Source organism: Ranitomeya imitator, chromosome 8, assembly GCF_032444005.1.
Source record: "Ranitomeya imitator isolate aRanImi1 chromosome 8, aRanImi1.pri, whole genome shotgun sequence".
In the NCBI taxonomy this organism is placed as follows: Eukaryota; Metazoa; Chordata; class Amphibia; order Anura; family Dendrobatidae; genus Ranitomeya; species Ranitomeya imitator.
In genome coordinates, this window is record NC_091289.1 from 84,471,368 (window position 1) to 84,477,979 (window position 6,612).

Genomic DNA, 6,612 nt, shown 5'->3' on the forward strand with positions numbered 1-6,612 from the left:
TCAGGTATATATTATTGTAGATACAGACTGTACGGGCTCCTGTCAGGTATATATTATTGTAGATATGGACTGTACGGGCTCCTGTCAGGTATATATTATTGTAGATACAGACTGTATGGGCTCCTGTCAGGTATATAGTATGGTAGATACAGACTGTACGGGCTCCTGTCAGGTATATATTATTGTAGATACAGACTGTACGGACTCCTGTCAGGTATATATTATTGTAGATACAGACTGTACGGACTCCTGTCAGGTATATATTATTGTAGATATAGACTGTACGGGCTCCTGTCACGTGTATATTATTGATGTCAGAATGTATGGGCCCCTGTCAGGTATATATTAGTGATGGTATCAGAATGTATGGGCCCGTCAGGTATATATTAATAATGGTATCAGAATGTATGGGCTCCTGTCAGGTATATATTATTGATGTCAGAATGTATGGGCTCCTGTCAGGTATATATTAGTGATGGTATCAGAATGTATGGGCTCCTGTCAGGTATATATTATTGATATCAGAATGTATGGGCTCCTGTCAGGTATATATATTATTGATGGTATCAGAATGTATGGGCCCCTGTCAGGTATATATTATTATTGATATCAGAATGTACGGGCCCCTGTCAGGTATATGTTATTGATGATATCAGAATGTATGGGCCCCTATCAGGTATATATTATTGATATCAGAATGTATGGGCTCCTGTCAGGTATACAGGTCCTTCTCAAAAAATTAGCATATAGTGTTAAATTTCATTATTTACCATAATGTAATGATTACAATTAAACTTTCATATATTATAGATTCATTATCCACCAACTGAAATTTGTCAGGTCTTTTATTGTTTTAATACTGATGATTTTGGCATACAACTCCTGATAACCCAAAAAACCTGTCTCAATAAATTAGCATATTTCACCCATCCAATCAAATAAAAGTGTTTTTTAATAACAAACAAAAAAACCAACAAATAATAATGTTGAGTTATGCACTCAGTACTTGGTCGGGAATCCTTTGGCAGAAATGACTGCTTCAATGCGGCGTGGCATGGAGGCAATCAGCCTGTGACACTGCTGAGATGTTATGGAGGCCCAGGATGCTTCAATAGCGGCCTTAAGCTCATCCAGAGTGTTGGGTCTTGCATCTCTCAACTTTCTCTTCACAATATCCCACAGATTCTCTATGGGGTTCAGGTCAGGAGAGTTGGCAGGCCAATTGAGCTCAGTAATACCATGGTCAGTAAACCATTTACCAGTGGTTTTGGCACTGTGAGCAGGTGCCAGGTCGTGCTGAAAAATGAAATCTTCATCTCCATAAAGCATTTCAGCCGATGGAAGCATGAAGTGCTCCAAAATCTCCTGATAGCTAGCTGCATTGACCCTGCCCTTGATGAAACACAGTGGACCAACACCAGCAGCTGACACGGCACCCCACACCATCACTGACTGTGGGTACTTGACACTGGACTTCAGGCATTTTGGCATTTCCTTCTCCCCAGTCTTCCTCCAGACTCTGGCACCTTGATTTCCGAATGACATGCAAAATTTGCTTTCATCAGAAAAAAGTACTTGGGACCACTTAGCAACAGTCCAGTGCTGCTTCTCTGTAGCTCAAAAGTGGCTTTACCTGGGGAATGCGGCACCTGTAGCCCATTTCCTGCACACGCCTGTGCACGGTGGCTCTGGATGTTTCCACACCAGACTCAGTCCACTGCTTCCTCAGGTTCCCCAAGGTCTGGAATCGGTCCTTCTCCACAATCTTCCTCAGGGTCCGGTCTCCTCTTCTCGTTGTACAGTGTTTTCTGCCACATTGTTTCCTTCCAACAGACTTACCATTGAGGTGCCTTGATACAGCACTCTGGGAACAGCCTATTTGTTGAGAAATTTCTTTCTGGGTCTTACCCTCTTGCTTGAGGGTGTCAATGATGGCCTTCTTGACATCTGTCAGGTCGCTAGTCTTACCCATGATGGGGGTTTTGAGTAATGAACCAGGCAGGGAGTTTATAAAAGCCTCAGGTATCTTTTGCATGTGTTTAGAGTTAATTAGTTGATTCAGAAGATTAGGGTAATAGGTCGTTTAGAGAACCTTTTCTTGATATGCTAATTTATTGAGACAGGTTTTTTGGGTTATCAGGAGTTGTATGCCAAAATCATCAGTATTAAAACAATAAAAGACCTGACAAATTTCAGTTGGTGGATAATGAATCTATAATATATGAAAGTTTAATTGTAATCATTACATTATGGTAAATAATGAAATTTAACACTATATGCTAATTTTTTGAGAAGGACCTGTATATTAGTGATGATATCAGAATGTATGGGCCCCTGTCAGGTATATATTAGTGATGGTATCAGAATGTATGGGCTCCTGTCAGGTATATATTAATGATGGTATCAGAATGTATGGGCTCCTGTCAGGTATATATTATTGATATCAGAATGTATGGGCTCCTGTCAGGTATATATATTATTGATGGTATCAGAATGTATGGGCCCCTGTCAGGTATATATTACTGATGATATCAGAATGTACGGGCCCCTGTCAGGTATATATTAGTGATGATATCAGAATGTATGGGCCCCTGTCAGGTATATATTAGTGATGATATCAGAATGTATGGGCCCCTGTCAGGTATATATTAGTGATGATATCAGAATGTATGGGCCCCTGTCAGGTATATATTACTGATGATATCAGAATGTATGGGCCCCTGTCAGGTATATATGCTGCGATTGTTCTCGTATGCCGATTCGGCATGAAAAAATAATCACAGATGTGATCTGCCCCATAGATTAACACTGGTCCGAGTGCCATGCGATGTTTTCTCACATAGCGCTCGTCCGTATTCTACGCTAGTGTGACCCCGGCCTTAAACTTATGAAGAGACACAGACCACCTGCAGCTCAGCCTTCATCAATATTTAAATTACAAGTTTTTCACCATCCAAAAAATGCTATTTTTTACCTAGTTCCATAGGTTTCTTAAAGGGAACCTGTCACCAGGTTTTCCCCATATATTGTACCACCAGAACCTATATGCCCTTATACACACCCTTCTACAGTGCTGTACCGTACATACCGTATATACTCGAGCATAAGCCGAGATTTTCAGCCCACTTTTTTGGGCTGAAAGTGACCTTCTCGGCTTATACTCAAGTCATTGTCGGCGGGGGAGGGGGAGCGGCGGCTGTCACATACTCACCTGCTCCCGGCGCGGTCCCTGCATGTCCAATGGTCTCCGGGCAGCTCTTCCTTTGTTCAACGGTCACGTGGAACCGCTCATTAATGAATATGGATGCATATTCATTACTTTAATGAGCTGTCCGTGACAGCTGAACATAGGAAGACGCTGCCGACTCCCGGAGACCATCTGACAGTGAGAAGCTGCCAGGGACCGCGTCGGGGGCAGGTGAGCATGACGGGGGAGGTGAGCATTGCGCGATATTCACCTCTCCCCTTTCCACCGCTGCGGGCCGCTCTGTCCTCTGGCTGTGACTGTTTAGGTCAGAGGGCACGATGACGTAGTTAGTGTGCGCGCTGCCCTCTGCCTGAACAGTCAGTGCAGAGGATGGAAGACAGAGCAGCGCGCAGCAGTGGAAAGTGCCGGGGGCCTGAGCGAAGAGAGGCGAGTATGTGTTTTTTTTTTATTTTATTCGCAGCAACAGCAAATGGGGCATAATGTGTGGAGCATCTCATGGGGCATAATGTGTGGAGCATCTCATGGGGCATAATCTATGGAGTAAAATCTATGGAGCATCTTATGGGGCCATCAACCTTTATGCAGCATTGTATGGGGCAAAAGTTTCTATGAAGCATCTTATGGGGCCATTATTAACATTTGTGCAGCATTATATGGGGCATATTTTAATATGGAGCATCTTATGGGGCCATCATAAACTTTATGGAGCATTATATGGGGCTCCTCATTCAATATGGATATTCAAAAACACTTAACCTACTGATGTCTCAATTAATTTTACTTTTATTGGTATCTATTTTTATTTTTGACATTTACCAGTAGCTGCTGCATTTTCCACCCTAAGGCTTATACTCGAGTCATTAAGTTTTCCCAGTTTTTTGTGGCAAAATTAGGGGGGGGGGTGGTCAGCTTCTACTCGAGTATATACGGTATGTCCCTAAGCCAACGTGCCTAATGTAAATAACTTCTTATACTCACCTACGGGGCGGTCCGGTGTTATGTTTGGCGCTGGTCTTCATCCGGCACAGTCCTTCCCGTGGATGATGTGTTCTACATCATCCACACAACCTCCCTCATCACGCTTCTGTGCAGGAACACTTCTCTGCCGAGCACAAAGCAAAGTACTGCAACGGGCAGAAAGAAGTGCGATGCACAGGAGCACGATGGAAGACACCGTGTGGATGACATAGGACGCGTCATCGACTCAAAGAAAGAAGGACGGTGATAGAAGAGGAGAAGGCCCCGGATTAAGACTAGCAAAGCCCATTGTATGGGGCTAGGCAAGTCTTAAGGGCATACAGATAGTGGTTGTGCTTTATAAAATGCTGTATATAAGGGTATACAGGCAGTGGGCCTACTATATATACACAGCATTCTAGAATGCTGTATATAAAGGCATATAGATAGTGGTCGTACTTTATGTGGGAGGGGGGGGGGGCGGCGCAGAAACAATGTTTGAATACCCTGTAGTAAGTGAACGGCTACAGTGCAAGAAAATAAAGGGTACTTAGTTAACACTTTTTTGGGGGCCTGAGAAAGGAGTCAGAAAAGAGCATCGGGGCGGACGCGCTGCTGTGAATGTCAGTGTCTATATCTAGCACGGCATAATTTTCATAACCAGCAGAGGGAAAGCTGACAGCTGATGTTAATATTCTGGAAAGGAGCCAATAACCATAAAGGTTCCCAGGCTATTAATATCAGCTCACAGCTGTTTGCTTAGCCTTTACTGGCTATTTTACAGTGGGACACAAAATATTGACATGGGGTCCCCCTATAAAAGCTGTAGGCTGATATTAATAGTCTGTGAAGAGGCCATGGATATTGGCAGCCCCAGAGGCTAAAAACCATCAGCTCTCAGCCATCCCAGAAATGGCGCATCTTATAGATCTGCCAATTCTGGTACTTAGCCTCGCTCTTCCCACTTGCCCTGTAGCAGTGGGGCTCAGATTTGTGGGGTTGATGTCACCATTTTATTGTCAAGTAACATCAAGCCCACAGGTAAGTAATGGAGAGGCATCTATCAGACACCTCTCCATAAGTAAGCTGGCCTACTGTCACCTTACAATACAAAAGGTGACATTAACCCCTTATTACCCCATATGCCACCGCTACAGGGCAGTGAGAACAGAGGCTGAGTGCCAGAATTGGCGCATCTTACAGATGCACCTTTTCTGGGGTGGCAATAACCATGGTCCCTCTCTAGGCTATAATATCTGTCCTCAGTCACTGACTTTCCCTCTGTGGCACAGAAAATTGTGTGGGAGCCCACGCCATTTTGTTCAGTGAAAACATTTTTATTAAATACATACAGGTCCCAAATTTTACACACACACACTACTAACCGTATTAGTCACTGACCTATATAAATCTAACCGTTCTGCAATGGTTTACTGTATGTAAACCATGTCTCCTATCCTGCAATGATTTGACAGAAGCCGACAAATTAACTATTTGTAAATATTATAAGCTGTCAGTGTGATTTTACTGTACACTGCACCTGAATTGCAAGCCTTTAAAAGGACACCATTGCGTATTTCTCGCAAGTCAAACTGATGGCCCGTGTGGTATGAGTTTTTCTTGCATAAACAGACTTTCATTGGGGATTCTCGGCTGATATACGGTGCAAATCGCAGCATAGTGCAATTTCACTCGCACATATAATACGGCCGTGAAAAAAAAAAAGTGATGGGAGCTGCCCAACAGATTAACATTGGTCCGAGTGCTATGAAATTTTTTTTTCTCGCATAGCACTCGTCCGTATTCCTCTCTAGTGTGACTCCGGCCTTAAAGGGAAAATCATTCAAAATTTGAAAATTTCAATTTTTTAAAATTTCTGATATTTTTACAAAATAAAGCAAAACATTAACCCAAGTTTATCATTAGCCCAAGTTTACCATTATCATAAAGTCTAATATGTCAGGAAAAAAAACAACCTCAAAATCAATGGAATATGTTGAAGCATTCCAGAGTTATTACTACATAAAGTGACACTGGAGACACAAAAGAGAATAGTAAAACCAAAAACACTCAGTTTGAAAAAATGTTGCAGTAATCGGCAAGTGCTAGTAAAAGATGTAAAAAACAGGGTATTTGGTTGATACGTTTTTTGCAAAAAATGTATACTAAGCTGCTCTACCAATCTTCACGGTATACCCTTATCAGAGCAGTCCTAACTAATGTATGCAATCCCTATCTGATGTATTTAAAAACCTGATCATCTGTATATAACCTGTGTGAACAGGGTTCAGAGAGGAAAAATCCATGTGTGCATACAGGGTAGAACAGCTTTTGTGCAGATAGCCCAAGAGGAGTGGTGGAACTCCCCAGTCTTGTAGACACAAGAGAACAATTATGGAAACAGGAACACATGGGCTACTTGCACAGTGAACAAGTCTGTATGATCA